This window comes from Aphis gossypii, chromosome 2, assembly GCF_020184175.1.
Source record: "Aphis gossypii isolate Hap1 chromosome 2, ASM2018417v2, whole genome shotgun sequence".
Lineage (NCBI taxonomy): Eukaryota > Metazoa > Arthropoda > Insecta > Hemiptera > Aphididae > Aphis > Aphis gossypii.
The window spans coordinates 50,223,843-50,241,574 of record NC_065531.1 but is presented as its reverse complement, the minus strand read 5'-3'; the positions used below and the strand labels follow the sequence as shown (position 1 = coordinate 50,241,574).

The 17,732-nt window shown below is 24.7% G+C and overlaps 1 long non-coding RNA gene across 9 annotated transcripts in view; it reads right to left on the bottom strand.

The window, feature by feature from the left end:
- LOC126549666 (uncharacterized) overlaps positions 1 to 14,922 on the bottom strand; it is a 75,163-nt gene extending 60,241 nt beyond the window's left edge. For 6 of the 9 annotated variants that reach the window (XR_007603782.1, XR_007603784.1, XR_007603781.1 and 3 more), the window contains exons 1-2: positions 12,459 to 12,715; positions 9,336 to 9,457 (exon numbers count right to left, since the gene is read on the bottom strand). This is a non-coding gene — a long non-coding RNA (uncharacterized LOC126549666). Of the gene's footprint in view, positions 1 to 9,335; positions 9,458 to 12,458; positions 12,716 to 14,691 lie in introns of those variants that run through there. The other 3 variants (XR_007603786.1, XR_007603779.1, XR_007603783.1) reach the window with 3 other exon arrangements.
- Positions 14,923 to 17,732: the final 2,810 nt, after the last annotated feature.

Sequence of the window (17,732 nt, the reverse complement as noted above, 5' to 3'; positions counted from 1 at the left end):
ATGTGAAAAAAAAATTGTATTGTTTTTATTATTTATAAGTGTATTTATGAGAATTTATAAACACCTTAAATTACAATTATTTGCGTAGATATAAGCTATGCTTACACTTTATAGCATTTTATAATCGAAATTCGAAATAAATACATATTATTAAGACAAAAAAACAGCCCCACAATTTGCAAACAACTCTATCCACAGGGATGGAGCACGAAGGTGACAGCTAGTAAAATATAATTTTAAATTAATAGAAAATAATGTTTATATTCATAACAAGTTTTTAAAGTGGTTCAACAACAAATGCTCCATAATGTCGATTTCATGTGAATTAAAGTAATGATTAGGATGACACTTACAGTCTTCAGATACTTTAAATTTAAACTGAATATTATTACAATATTTATTGTGCATTAACAACTGAATGATGACAATTTTGTCCGTTGTTGTGTCAGATATATGATGTATGTAAAATATATAAAGAATTTAATTAGAGTATAGCTATACAAAATTATAATTGACACGTTTTATGAAATTGAATACATAAGTATTTAAAACTATTGTAATATTAGATTTATATTATTATTTCCAACTTTGTGTGATATTATTCAGTGTAAACATTGTTTACTAACTATTTTTTTATGATTGATTACATACATATTTATACTTCAAAATGCATACGAGTAGTAAGCAAATTAACTAAGTTGTAACACAATCTGTCGATAAATAATATAAGTGTGCTTATTACCGTTTTGTACACTAAGATTTTATGTACTTTACGCGTTATATATTATGAGTAGGTTCGGTTAGTTTCATTGGAAGATTATATAGAGTTATGTAGTTAATATATTTATTAGTTATTATAGGTACCTACCTACAATTAACCTTCCACCCAACGAAGAAACCTAACGTATTTTGCAGCCGAGTAAGTGTTTTTTTTTTAGTTTGTATTAAATAATATTATAGTATATTATTTGGTTTCATATCAAATTAAATTTCATTATTTTGATTAGTCATACTAAAACAAATTGGTTTGTCGGTGTAAGCATGATTCGCTAATTTTTAAATTCATGGTTGCGAATCCGCCTCGGCTCGGTCGATCAATTACAACATTGATAGGTCGTAAACATCATTAAAAATTCATCGCTAAAATAGATTTTAATTTAATTAAACAGCTAGCTGGTGATCACGAAATCGAAAAAAAACGATTGTCAATAAAGTTATGCAAATTTTTGCAGCATACGTAATTTGATCGACATCTATACTTAAATTCAACCGATTTAAATATCTCAGTACTGTATATATTAGATTGAACACTGTCAAACATCAAAATGTAATATTGTTATATCTCTACAAGTGCTTTAAATGTGCACCGACACTATATCAACACACGTGATAGAATTTAATTTTAAAATCGGTTGCATAAATCGTACATACTCTTACAAAGTTTAATTCAATAATAATCCTTTTTGATCCTAATATCCTTAATATTTTACTCTGTGACAACATACATGGTTTAATCTTACTTATTAATTACTTAATCGAATATCATAGATCCAATTCTACGTGAATTAAACTTCTTAAAAATAAATGAATCATAAATGTTGTAAGATGTAATTACATCTCACAAGTCACTGATTATTTTATCATTTCCCACCGGTCACCATTTTTTTTTTGTATAGTATAATATATCAATAAGTGGAATGTTTTGAAATCGGAGAAGTTATAGTTACATGTCCAATGCGTTAGAGGTATTTTAAAAATTACAAACCTTCCACGTACTCATATATTATATTATAGTATTTCGTAAAAGTTTGGTTTTTGTTTTTAGTCTAAGTAAAGGTAAAATACCATTCGACATTAATATCAAATGACTGAGTAAAAGTTTTAATCATGGTATATTTTATATTTTATATTTTATATATAGTTATATAGTATACTAAACATTATAGGTACTACACCTATTATACATTAATACGATAACGGCATTCTAGTGTTGTGAAAAATATAATTCTAAATCAAATCGCCTGTGGTACTATGATTCGCAAATTGAATAATGAAAAAACCCATTCTCTGATATTTTTAATGGAAAACTAATTATCGTCGCACAAATTTCTATTTTATTAGTTTTCTATGCGATGAACGCATATAATGGTATAGGCAGAATACGATTTACTTAGCTCATAGATTATCGCGACATGTGGTCTGCTTTTCCGTATAAACGTCCCACAATTTATAATTAAACCGCAAATAATTATTACACAACTTCTTTACTACTCTAAGCACTAGTATGAGGTATGTCTGACCTACGTCCATAGGATTGAAGTTAAAAGACGATAATGACAATAATTATAGGTTTTCGGACTACGGCGACGTCGGTCACTCGTAGGTATCACAATATGCGATACTATTTGGCGACCTCACAGCTTAACCCACGTCCGAGTTTAGATGTAAAGCCATTGCACTTTGAGTACCTATATTTCTGTTTACAGTAATTCGAAAGTCTGTCTTTCTGCACGAGGCACGGTTATGTTGCATAAGATGGTGTTTTTACTCTGATTTTTGCTATACGGTTTTATTGTATTGATTGATCACCCGCCCAGATTTAACAGGCATACACACTCGGGTAAAAGTACGATTGTACGAATATAAATATATGCGTATTACACACGGTTTTTTAATAAAAATCATTTCAGGGTAAAATATATGTTGTATGGTTGTGTACTATGTATATAAATATATCACTATAGTAAGACTGTATATTAAAGTAAACGACATGCAACTCGTATATATACTATGAGTATAAATATAATTCGAAGACATTGATTTTCAATTCAAAACACAACGAATTAAAAAGAAACGAAATCTCTTGTATCCTTATTGTATACTACATCAGGTATCTACTATGAAATGCTTTTTATTAATTAAAAAATAAATTTATAAATGGATGCAATTTAGTTGAAGAAAAATGATTGTATGTAAATCTTTTGCTTTTGACAGAAAACTGGTACGATAATTATTAACGTGGATTACTGTTATGATTCTCAAGTCTCAACAGTCATAAACTATGAAAATAAAATAGACTCATAATATATAAAGCCAGTCTTACCCACGTATAGTGCGAAAATTAAAAATCAAAAAAATTAAAAAGAATTAAATATTTATTTTTAATTTTTTTTACTGACATTTATAAAACATTCACAAAATCACTTTAAATTATGTCAATAAACAAACAATTTTTATTAAGGGTGGAATATCTATTTCAATTAACTTGTAGGAACAAATTATCTATCATGGTTGTTAATTATATCACCTAACTACAAGATGAAGAAGCAACGCGGATTGAAAAACCCCGTTTTTAATTCAATGTATACAATATTTTAACGCCTAAAAGTTCAAAAAAAAAAAGCAAGATCAACTACACAAAGAACGTGAGAGCAGTGAAAGTATGTAATATAGCTAAATGTATAAATATTAGTAATTATTATTGTTCATAAATTATATATAAATATTATTTATTTATTATTTTACAATTATTTTATTTATCTGTTACTTTTTATGAATTTCTGTTATATGTTTATTTTGATTGACTATTTTATACTATAATACTGCTATTATTTTTTAATTATTTGTTTTTAACATATTATTTAAATTAAAATAATTGACGAATGGTTCTTTGTTAAAACTAAATAAACATTATAAGTATTTTAGGACTACTGAAAATGAAATTTTGAAAAGTACCAATATTCAGCATTTCTAATTTACTTTGTTATAAATTCTATGGACCTTATTAATATTCTAACAGTCGAAAAATAAACATGTTAATAATACCAATAACAATAATATAATGAAGACATAATAACAAAATATCATAAAATAAAAATGGAATAACAAAATCGGAAATTCATTCATTTTTTTTATGAGATTTTTTTTTTATTCTGAACATTGTCCTATTGAAATACTGAATAACACACACAAGCGTTAAATACTAGCGATTTTTTTGGTTTAAATATTTCCTTTTGGTGCCAAAAATAAAATTGGCAACAAATATTAGCATTATCATTATGAACATGAAATATCAAAAATCCAATCTACACTCTGACCCATATAATCTTTGATTTTTCCACCTATATAAGTATAAGAGGATTTTATTTTTTACTCGTCATGTTTAGATTACATACATAATAAGTACCTACCAATGTAGCATTGCGCAATGATAACATAAACAGTTATTGTTATTAGTATTATTATATAGGTATTTATAATAATAAATATTATATTTTTATTACTTTTATTACTTTTTTACTTTTACGTAAAGGAAAAAAACATAGTTTGAAATTCATTTAAAATGTAGATACAGTTTTAAATTAGTTAAAGTTTAAAATATAAAAAAATTTTAATTTACCTTTACTTTTTTCAAAATGATTTTTACCTTATAATATACTCTACAGACATTAATACATAACTGATTAATTTATACTCAATAGTGTTATAATAAATTGTTCAATTATAATAATTATTTACGATAAATTTTAACTTTTAATAAAATAATTTACAAGACTTCAAAAATCATCATACTATACTGACATAAACGATTGTTTCTGGACACATATTAGTAACACTCAAAATATTATAGTATTGTCTGATGTTTTATTTTGAAAATTCATTAAAAACAATTTAAGTATAGATTTATATAAATCTTGTAGAATATAATGTAGAAATTAAGCTAATAACAAACTGTTTATAATAGGTAGGTATAAAATAAAAGTAATACATTTTGAAATCGGGTTTTAAAAATATGCAAAAAAGTGTGGTTAGAAAATAATGCCGTGATTAGCCCATTATAGGCGAGTATAAACTATAAACATAATACTATTTTGCAGCGATTAAGGTCTTGAGTAAATGAATTAATTTCTTTAAGAGATCACCCAAAAAAAAATAAGAAATTGTGACATAAATAATAATATTACTATCCAAAAATTGTAAAATAAATTAATTTAACTAATTCACAAATTCTTATTTGAGTTATTTAGAAATACAATTTTCCCCTACTTAATAGCATACAAATTATAAAATATTATATGTTAGACTTTATAAGTAAATGGTTAAATATATTATGTAAAAAAATTAAATAATAATAATGTACCAATTGTTTTTCATATTAATTTATAGATTTGATAATATTTATTATAATTATTCATCATATTGATTTTTTTTAACTACGGTCTTCTCATTCAATTAAATAAATTTAAAATAGTTTAATTTAATTTAGTTTTATATTTATAGCTGTTATGTAAATCATTCAAAAAAAAATTTTAATTTAAAATCATTTACAAAATAAATATATAGTTAAAAATACTGAAATATAAATAATATTTTAATTGTTCTGCTTTAACTTTAATATTTATAGAATTCCTGATATTTCATTTAAATCCGTATTTTATTATATGTATCAATCTTTCTTTGCTTAAAAATAGAAACACTTTTTTATTATCTAAATTCTAAATTATTATAAATTATTGTTTAATTTTAATTTATTTATTGTTAGGGATAATATTGATTTTCAATAACTCGTTCCCTTATTCGTTTTAAAAAAAATGTCTTTAACACAATAAATAGTAATTTATTCTACCCCATCCAATATAAAACAAATTATATGTTGAACAGTCAATTTATTTAACCAGTATTAACTACCATGTATAATTAATAAAGTAATTATAATTTATATTATTTAAATTAAATTGTTGTGAATAAAACGTCTTATATATCAATATAGACAAATCAAAATTGTATTACACATTAAAATAATATGTGTCTTATCTTTTGGTTTTAATGAATAATTTAAACTTTGTCAAAACCCCATCATTATCTTCTATTATTAAAATTATCATTATCTATGTCATAGTTTATAATAAGCTAAAGAGGATACTGCCACTAAAATATTTTAAGTATTTAAATTATGTTACAAATCGGGGGAACTTCATGAAGTTAAAATATTTTAAATAACTATAAAATTAAATGTATTCAAAATATGATGCAATATTATTAAAGGGCTTTTTATCTGAATACAAGTATAATAATTATTTGAATGTAATGGATTTTGTTATCAAAACCGGGTAAATTTGTAAAAGGGTTATGTGTTTTGATAATTATTATGAATGGGTTATAGGTTTTCTTTTAAAACCGGAAAAAATAATGATGGGTTAAAGGTTTTGCTTTCAAAACCGGGTAATATTGATAATAGATGAAGGGTTTTGTTTTCAAAACCGGGTAAATATGGTAGTGGTTTATGAGTTTTGCTTTCAAAACCGGGTAAATTTGATAATGGGTTAAAGTTTTGTATTCAAAACCGGTAAAAGGTATAATGAGTAAAGGGTTTTGTTTTGAAAACCAGGTAATTAATGTGATAGTGGGTAAGTAATGGGGTTTTTTTAAAACCGGGAAGTATGATAATAGATTAAAGGTTTTGCTTTCAAAACCGCAAAATGTATTAGTGGGTTAGTAATTGGTTTTGTTTTAAAACCGGGCAATATTGATAATAGATAAAGGGTTTTGCTTTCAAAACCGGGTAAATATGGTAGTGGTTTATGAGTTTTGTGTTCAAAACTGGATAATATTGATAATGGATTAAGGGTTTTGCTTTCAAAACCGGGTAAATGTGATAGTGGGTTAGTAATTGGTTTTGTTTTAAAACCGGGCAATATTGATAATAGATTAAGGGTTTTGCTTTCAAAACCGGGTAAATATGGTAGTGATTTATGAGTTTTGTTTTCAAAACCGGGTAATATTGTTAATGGATTTTAATGGATTTTTTTTGTTTTGCTTTCAAAACCGGGTAAATATGGTAGTGATTTATGAGTTTTGTTTTCAAAACCGGGTAATATTGTTAATGGATTTTAATGGATTTTTTTTGTTTTGCTTTCAAAACCGGGTAAATATGATAGTGGTTTATGAGTTTTGTTTTCAAAACCGGGTAATATTGTTAATGGATTAAGGGTTTTGTTTTCAAAACCGGGTAAATGTGATAGTGGGTTAGTAATTGGTTTTGTTTTAAAACCGGGCAATATTGATAATAGATTAAGGGTTTTGCTTTCAAAACCGGGTAAATGTGATATTGGTGTAAGGGTTTTGTTTAAAAAACCGGGTAAATGTGATAGTGGGTAAGCAATGGGTTTTTTTTTAAAAAACCGGGTAAATGTGATAGTGGGTAAGCAATGGGTTTTTTTTTTAAAAACCGGGAAATATGATAATGGATTAAGGGTTTTGTTTTCAAAACCGGGTAAATGTGATAGTGGGTTAGTAATTGGTTTTGTTTTCAAAACCGGGCAATATTGATAATAGATTAAGGGTTTTGCTTTCAAAACCGGGTAAATATGGTAGTGATTTATGAGTTTTGTTTTCAAAACCGGGTAATATTGTTAATGGATTTTAATGGATTTTTTTTGTTTTGCTTTCAAAACCGGGTAAATATGATAGTGGTTTATGAGTTTTGTTTTCAAAACCGGGTAATATTGATAATGGATTAAGGGTTTTGCTTTCAAAACCGGGTAAATGTGATATTGGTGTAAGGGTTTTGCTTTCAAAACCTTGTAATATTCTTAATGGATTAAGGGTTTTGCTTTCAAAACCGGGTAAATATGATAGTGGTTTATGAGTTTTGCTTTCAAAACCGGGTAAAGGTGATATTGGTGTAAGGGTTTTGTTTAAAAAACCGGGTAAATGTGATAGTGGGTTAGTAATTGGTTTTGTTTTAAAACCGGGCAATATTGATAATAGATTAAGGGTTTTGCTTTCAAAACCGGGTAAATATGGTAGTGGTTTATGAGTTTTGTTTTCAAAACGGGTAATTGTAATGGATTGTTAATGGTAAGGGTTTTGCTTTCAAACCAGGTAAATATGGTAGTGATTTATGAGTTTTGTTTTCAAAACCGGGTAATATTGTTAATGGATTAATGGATTTTTTTTGTTTTGCTTTCAAAACCGGGTAAATATGATAGTGGTTATGAGTTTTGTTTTCAAAACCGGGTAATATTGTTATGGATTAAGGGTTTTGTTTTCAAAACGGGTAAATGTGATAGTGGGTTAGTAATTGGTTTTGTTTTAAAACCGGGCAATATTGATAATAGATTAAGGGTTTTGCTTTCAAAACCGGGTAAATTATGGTAGTGATTTATGAGTTTTGTTTTCAAAACCGGTAGGTAATATGTTAATGGATTTTAATGGATTTTTTTTGTTTTGCTTTCAAAACCGGGTAAATATGATAGTGGTTTATGAGTTTGTTTCAAAACCGGGTAATATTGTAATGGATTAAGGGTTTTGTTTTCAAAACCGGGTAAATGTGATAGTGGGTTAGTAATTGTTTTGTTTTAAAACCGGGCAATATTGATAATAGATTAAGGGTTTTGCTTTCAAAACCGGGTAAATATGGTAGTGATTATGAGTTTTGTTTTCAAAACCGGTAATATTGTTAATGGAATTAATGGATTTTTTTTTTTTTTGCTTTCAAAACCGGGTAAATATGATAGTGGTTTATGAGTTTTGTTTTCAAAACCGGGTAATATTGTTAATGGATTAAGGGTTTTGTTTTCAAAACCGGGTAAATGTGATAGTGGGTTAGTAATTGGTTTTGTTTTAAAACCGGGCAATATTGATAATAGATTAAGGGTTTTGCTTTCAAAACCGGGTAAATATGGTAGTGATTTATGAGTTTTGTTTTCAAAACCGGGTAATATTGTTAATGGATTAAGGGTTTTGCTTTCAAAACCGGGTAAATGTGATATTGGTGTAAGGGTTTTGTTTAAAAAACCGGGTAAATGTGATAGTGGGTAAGCAATGGGTTTTTTTTTTAAAAACCGGGAAATATGATAATGGATTAAGGGTTTTGTTTTCAAAACCGGGTAATATTGATAATGGATTAAGGGTTTTGCTTTCAAAACCGAGTAAATGTGATAGTGGGTAAGTAATGTGTTTTGGTTCCAAAACTGGGAAATGTGATGATGGGGTAAGGGTTTTGTTTAAAAAACCGGGTAAAGTGATAGTGGGTAAGTAATGTGTTTTGGTTTCAAAACTGGGAAATGTGATAATAGGGTAAGGGTTTTGTTTTCAAAACCGGGTAAATGTTATAGTGGTTAAGTAAAAGATTTTGTTTTCAAAACCGGGTATATGGTATAGTGGTTTTCAAAACCGGGTAAATGTGATAGTTGGTAATTGGTTTTGTTTTTAAAACCGGGTAAATGTGACTATGGGATAATGGATTTTGCGTAAATAATCTACGTTTGGTTAAAATAATTATTATACTAGTAACTAGTTTATAAATAAAATATATACATTTAAATTATTACCTGGTTAATTTGAACATTCTATTAAATAGTTTAAAGATTTGGCTTTTCTTAAAGGTTTTCAACTGACGTCGGTATCTGAATTTGGTTCCATGACTAATTGGATCATCCATGCTATATTACTGCTGTAAAATTCCAAGGCAACATAATATAAATTTCTAAACATGAAATTATTTATTATTATTTAAAAAAAAATTATATTTTATATAAATATAATTATATTATAAAATTAATAAATCAAATTAAGGTACATACAATTTTTCTATTTGTAAAGATTATATCAACATTTATATTGATATAGAAATGATTTCTGTCAAAAATAATTAGAATTTTCGTCGTGAAATACGTGTGTACAAACGATATAGATATAACATATAAAATTGTATATATTGTTATACCAGAAGTTATAATAATAAAAATTAATATATAGGTTATTGACATATTATAGATTAAAATATCCAATGATCAATAAACAATATAAAAAAAGAAAATAATTAAACACCTACTGAAAAAAAAATACATAGCACTGATTATAATACATTACATTTATGGAGCATACATTACAAATTATAATAAATAATGTTTATAAAAATCCTAACTAATTGATCCTTGACGTCAAGTTCGAATCAGAATCTGCTATAAAATATTCACCAAAAATCTATTTATGTAAATATTATAATCTAAACTATTAAAAGCTAAAAGACTTGATTCCCAGTTAAGCACGTTTGCATTGTCGACTATCATCCATAAAGTAAAAAACAGTCAGTATTATATTTAACAATAAATTGATGAACTGAATTTATAGTAGAAAAACTCAAGCGCACAAAACTTTTAGCTACTTATACAACAATTTTTATGAATTATACCTACAAAATAATTTGCAAATATTCATGATTTTGACGAATTGTTATCAATATTTAAACATCAAATGGTAATAAAAAAAAATTGTGTCTATGTATTATTATATTTTTTTTAATCACTATAAGACTAACTTATAAGGAACTTTGTATTAAATTTTCAAGTATTTTGACTCAGCCAAAAAAATGTTATCAATAATTGTAAAAAAAAAAACAAAAAAAAAACGAATATTTCAATTTAAAATGCCTATTAATAGCATTAAAATAAACGAAATATTTTTAAAATTAAATCATATAAAGAAAATGCCAATACAAATAACTGGTGACATTTTCAAGTATCTACGAATCTACGACTTAATCTTTTTGAATAATAATAAATCGTTATCGTTACGCAATTTCGTAAAAATTTAAAATTCTATAGTGATTCAGAAATTATAAGAATACAAAGAAATAATTTTTTTTTATATTAGTGTTTGAATTTCAATTATTGACAAAATTCGTTAAAATCGTGAATATTTGCAAATTACTTTGTAATTAAAAATTTATAAAAAAAATTGTGTATAAGTGGCTAAAAGTTGAAAATTGAATACACGATTTTACATGCGCTTGGCTTACAATAATTATAAAATAAGTTGAGCGTTAGCCAATTAAAACAATTTTACTTAATATTTAAATTTTTATAAAATCAAATATTCACGTGTAAAATAACAATTACCTATTTACAATCGTTAATCAAATAGTTTTAGATTTTAATTTAAAAATGCATAAATATTATAAAAAAAAATGAAAAATGTACAATAATTTTAAGTTTAAAATAAAAATTACTAGTCTTAGAGACTTAAAACATACACCAAAATTTAAATTGACATTATCTATACGTGATTTAATTTTGAGGTGTGTAGGTCATTAAACTATAAACCACCTTAAAATAAATATATATCCTAAACTGACAGTTAATCATGTTCGTTCAGAATCGTTTTTCGTATACAATGATACGCCTGTATCATGATACCTGATATATTTTTTTTTTGAATTGTCAATACAAATTTTTTGGCCCAGTCAAAATACTTGAACATTTAATACAAAGTTCCTCATAAGTTATTCTTATAGTGATTGAAAAATTATAAGAATACATATGCACAATTTAGCAATTTAGCAATAATTAGCATTTAAAGTTCAAATATCATGAATATTAGCGAATTATTTTATAGGTTTAATTCATAAAAATATTTGTATAAGTAGTTAAAAATTTAATACAAGATTTTCCATAAGTTTAGCTTATAATAATTATAAAATAACTTAAATTTTGGTGTACCTATTAAAGCCATTAAAACATAAACTATCTTTTTCACTAACCACTAAAAATTATATCCTAGGCTGATAAATCATCTTCGTTCAGAATCGTTTTTCATATACAATGATACCTATCATTGGATTCAAATTTAACACTCCTATAATATATAATACAGCACACGGCATCTAATGTACAGGCGTGTAACAGAACTGTACCCACTTACCTGCTTTTTTAAGATTAATGTGTTAACTTCAAGTTAATTTATTCAAACATAATATCTAAACTAGATTTATTTTCGTCCAAATAATAATGCGAATTTTTGAATGACGTTTTACAGCCTTGGATATAGCCCCGCTATCCATAATAATAAATACATCGTACACAATTTTTAAAATCAAATAATTCAACGTAAAAGACAATTACTATAAATAGTACCTATCATAGATATTTATCACATAATATGGATCGATGTAATATAATATCGATCAAACATCTCTACTCTATACACGTATTTTTCCGTCATTTGTTCGTGTTTAAAATGAACTTTTATACATTTTTTACGTTTCTTATCATTGAATTTATTATTATTCCATTTTTTAGTTTTAATTATTTTTAATATTATATCATTATATCGTCGAATTATTAAATTAATGAATATCAATAAATAAACTCATTATTTTTTTTATATTTATACGTTGTATTTATTGTAATATGAATGGTGTGGCGATAAAGTTTTAACTTGTCGCGGTGGGGCTATATAACAAACCAGTACCATAATCGCTATAATATCGTAAATCGATATTTTGTTAAACAATTAGTGATGTACTGATGTCGTACGAAGTATACTTTATAGTTTATACACGTCGAATATGGTGAGACAATCCCCAACAATATTTATACATAAAACTTATTTAATACAATAATACTACCTAACAAATTCTATATAAAAAAAAAATAATAAGAAAATAAACTTACGTAAGTAGTCGTCGAATCTTTCCTTAAACCCGAGTTGTGCCTTGTCAACAGCCTTTAAAGCGGTGCACCACCTCCGAAGAAACAGTAATTTGTACTTTTTTATCACGTTAAGAAATGGAAATATTGAGATATTTTATAAAAAATAAACCAAAAGAACAAAAAATGAAAATAATTATTATAAACTAACAATGTACTGCTTATAGCTACTGCAGTTCATTTATGACTATTAAAATTGTTAATCATCTCCAACGAATGACGACGATTGTCGTTTGCCATGGATAATACATATTATAAAACATATAAACCACATATATTTTTTTTTTTGTATATATTAAGCTCTATGCTTTTATAGAATCTATTTGTCTATTTCAGCTGTTTGACACATATTAAATTGAAACATTTATACGAACTAGACCATAAGCTTAAATAGCAAAATTTGTGATATTTGGATGACTACCAAGTACAAATTATTTAACTTATGCTATGAAAACGATAAACTATAGAAAAATAAAGCGTATATTATTAAAAAAAAAAAAATTATTATTGGTCCCATAATATTATAGCCTTACGTTTCTACATTATTATAATAATAATAATTATTATTATTATATTAACTCGACCTACACAGTATAATAACATGTCATAGTACCTATTGTGTTTATTGATATTGCTATTAAAATACTTAGAAAAGTTGATTAAATTTTACCGGAAAACATTAAATTTATTATATTATTATATTAAGAATAAAAATAATTTATACCATTTTATAATATTATTATTAACTTTTGAGTCAATAAAACCCATTTCATATAACATAGTGAATAAATTGTAAGTATAAATAAATATTTTAAAATTAATCTACATATTATTATTTCAAAAATATAATTTTGCGTATACACAGTTTCATATATGATTTTTTTGAACTAGATCTAAAAAAAAATTGTTCGTTTTACACACATATTTTTAGATATTTTAGTTCCAGTAAAAATAACTTACGAGAAAATTAAGCTACCTAACGATTTTATAGATTTTTCTACTAAAAAGCAGTTTGTAAATGTTTTAGATCTTAACGATTTTTTAAAAAATATGAGCTTTAAATTAATATAAAAAAATGTGTATATTTTCATAATGTTTATTCAAAAATAATAACAACTAGTGTTAAAACTTTTATTTAATTTCTAAGAATACTAAACCAACGAATAATGTTTTAACATCTTTTATAGAAAAACATATATTTATACGACTATATTGAAAAATTCAAATGTCTATTAATAACACAAAATATTTTGAAAATGATACTATGTGTAAAAAATATTATCATAAAAAATTAATGGTTATTCGTTTTATAATTAAAACTAAACACCAAAATCGTTCGAGAAGAAATATTTATTTTTGAGTGATTTATAAATATTCAATATATCGTAAAATTATAAAGTACCTATATTAAATAATATAAGAAATATTGTTATTTTCCTGTCAACTTTTTATTTTTGGTATATATAAAACTAACAAGGATTTTTATATTACATTTTTAAATTTTAGATATAAAGACATTTTTTATAGAGTATTTGCTAAAAAATAATTTGTGCATTTTATAGATTTAGATGAATTTTGTCAAAATTTTAACTTTAAAATTGTATAATAAATATTACTATTATATATTTTTGATTATAATAAATTGGTATATGAAAAACTGATGAGGAACTTCGTATTCACTTTTTAAGCATATATTTGATTATTGATATTTTTTTTCGGCTTTTACAAAAAAATTAAAAATATCAATTGTCTAAAAATAGTTAAATTATTTTGAAAATTATAAAATACATAGGCAATTATAATGTAGACAGTTATTGATGATGATTAAAAATTTCTATGATTGTCATTTTTGAGTTATAAAATAAATAAATAAATCAATTTTATGAAAATGACACTAGTTCAACTTAAAAATTTAGTTTTTCTTTAATTTTTTTTTATCGGTTATTAATAAAACACCTGATTTTTTTTTTTTAATTTTACATTTAATCTCTTAAAATATCAAATAGATCATATTATTGATTAACAAAGAGCCCCTCATCTTAAGTTTAAAATCGTGACAGACAGAAAAAAATACATTATTGTAAAATCAATACATTGATAGCTATTTTCAGAATCCAAAGTTTATTTGACGACTTAATTTTTTTTTCTATCAGTTTATCTAATGAATTGGATGAACGATATGAAAATTTTAACTTACGCAAACGTCGAAACTTCCCGTGAAATCTTTGCCATTTATCTACAGTCCAGACGTGCTGCATAAACGCCGAAGAAACAGTTATTTTTTCATCTTCATCACACTTCAAAATAGAAGTAATTATGAAGTATTTTATGAACAAATATTGAGAATACTATTGTTATATATTAAAGATGTACTTTATCTGACGACTGTTCATTTAAGAATAGTAGAATAGTTCATAGTTTATCGTCTACTAGGAATAATGACGATTATTGTCGTTTGCCATAGATGATAAATAATATAATACCATAGGTAAATCATATGTTTTTTAATAAGATTTTTTTTAATATATTTTTCTATTACAACTATCACTTTCGCGATCGAACCAACAAACTAATCTATACAAACCTATAAGAATAACAAAAATTGTAATATTTTATCATAATATAGATTACTACAAATAATTTTACTTAATCCGCGAGAATGATAAACTAAATAATGATTAATTATATTATTAAATATTTATCAAAAATCCATGATTGTGTGTATAACGAATTTATGTTTATACAATTGTATTATTAACTATTAATTCCTGTTCACATCCTAAATTAACCTAACTAATGTAATAATAACTACCTAACTAAATTATATAAATGTGATTGGCGGTTTTTGTAGTATCAATAACGCTATAATTTTAGTTGGTTATGGGATTGGATATCTATGGATTCCGGTTTCAAATACATTTTATACGTAAAATTATAAAAATAAAAAAATTTGCTAAAATTATATAATATTATTATTTATATAATTGTTCGGTAATCTTTGTTATCAACAAATAAGACCAGCCTCATCCAGAATATTTTTACATTTTACACAATGATTATTCTTTGAATTCAAATTGAACAAATCGTAACAGTGATTTAGAAGTACTTAATGACGAGGTACATGTAGACACTTATTATATAGCTGAGTTCTTATTTACTTTTAGGGGTTTATTTTTCTATTAGGTTAACGGGGTTGGCTGAATTAAATGTTTAATATTTTTAAAATATTGACAAGTTTAATAACATAGTTAATATAAGATAGCAAATTAATATTATAATGACCCATAAATGATAATAAACTACTTACAAAATCAATAAAATAAATTAATAAATATAATCAATTATTCACATACTGCAGTTCATTAAACATAGGTGAGTGAATATGTTACATACAATTTGAATCCGACAAATTGACATTTAAATTAGAAACCATAAATAAACTTAATAATAGTTCGATGATGAACAATTGAGGATAGTATTTTGAATCTCTCGTGACCTGTTTGATCTATTATTTCGTCACAGTCAATATCAAAATTAATCACTAGGTTATAAGCAAAATGTATACCTATATAAATATTAGACAATTGATAAAATAATCTATAAAACTCAAGTTAACCATAAGATAAAAATACGACAATATGATTACAATTTTTTAATATAAGTTCAATTTTACAGTATTCTTGTACACAACTAATAAAATACAAAAGATTGAGTTATTTAGAAACCATATAATATAATAAATTATAAATGCATAGTTCCAATAATAATTTGCTTTTGTACCAATTTTATCGATTTAACAACTGATAGAATTACCTAATAGTTTTATATTAAAATTAGAAATATGTTGAAATAAAAAAAAAAAATTTTAAACATAATAATAAAAACTTATATAAGGTTTTAAAATTTAAAATTTTATATTACAAAAATGTAAACATCAATTATAAATAAAAAAAATTAACAATTGGCAGTAGGTAATAAAAGTTACGTTTCATAAAATATTTCGGTATGTTTATGAGCTAAATAAAATATACATTTCTAAAAAGTTAGTAATTCGATTAATTTGTATAGACAAAACATAAATTAAGTTAATAAATAATTGAATTACAAATAAATAGATATATTATTCTACATACTATATCAATATAAGATATATATATATATTTTTTAAATCAAATTATTTTATTATTACTATCGAGTTGAGCGACACTTTGTTGTATATGCCGATCGCTTATTCATACGAACACTATTGAAAACACACAATAATTATTAAAAGATAGCACTTTATTTACTGTATGTATTGTCTTAGTATCACAGGTGACCGCATCACTTCGAACACCATTGAAGGACCCCAATTAGTCTATTCTTTTAACTTATATAATATTATTGTTTAACCTAATTTCAATTTTGCTACATCTAAAATAACTTACTGACTAAAACTTAATACTACTATACCGTATGCTCAGACTATCTTCCACCATAAATATATAAAAACAATTGTATAAGAAAATAAACCGTTTATTTAAATTGGTGTGTAGTTTCAGAATCGGTCAAAAATGCATTTTTTGGAAACTGGTTTTTTCGCATTTGCTAAATTGTTATTTTTTATTACAAGTGCAGTAAAAATATTGAACAGCAATTGATGAGACTTTAACTGGTCTAAACTGACCATGGAGAATTGTGTTTAGTTTCAAAATCGCCCATTTGGTGATATCTATTTCAAAACAAACAATAATCAAAAATAATTTTAAATTATAAATTATATTTAAATAACTTTTAAATTAAAGTAAATTAAAACTTAATAATGTTTGTCTAAAGTAAAACATAAATAATTTATTAATGTTTTGATTTTATAAAGTTTTTCAATGTTAGTTTTAAAACCACCTGTCAATTTCAAAACCAGCCATATGATGGAGTTTGCATCAAAATTAGGTATACCTACGGATATTATAAATTTATATAACTTTTATTATAATATTTTTATAAAACAACAATTTATACACAATATTGTATACATTCAAACCTATAATTTACGAGAGTAAAAAGTAGATTGTATTTATGTGTTTTTACACTAAATTCTAATATAACAAAATAAAGGCTTATTGGGTTTACATCAAGTTCAACCACTGCAACGCGGTTAGCGTTGGGAACACCACCAGGAAGTTTGTGTGTTTTACCGTCTGGCCATTTGATATACAAGAACCTACGGTAATCAATGGCGTCATTTTCGGGGTGGCAAGA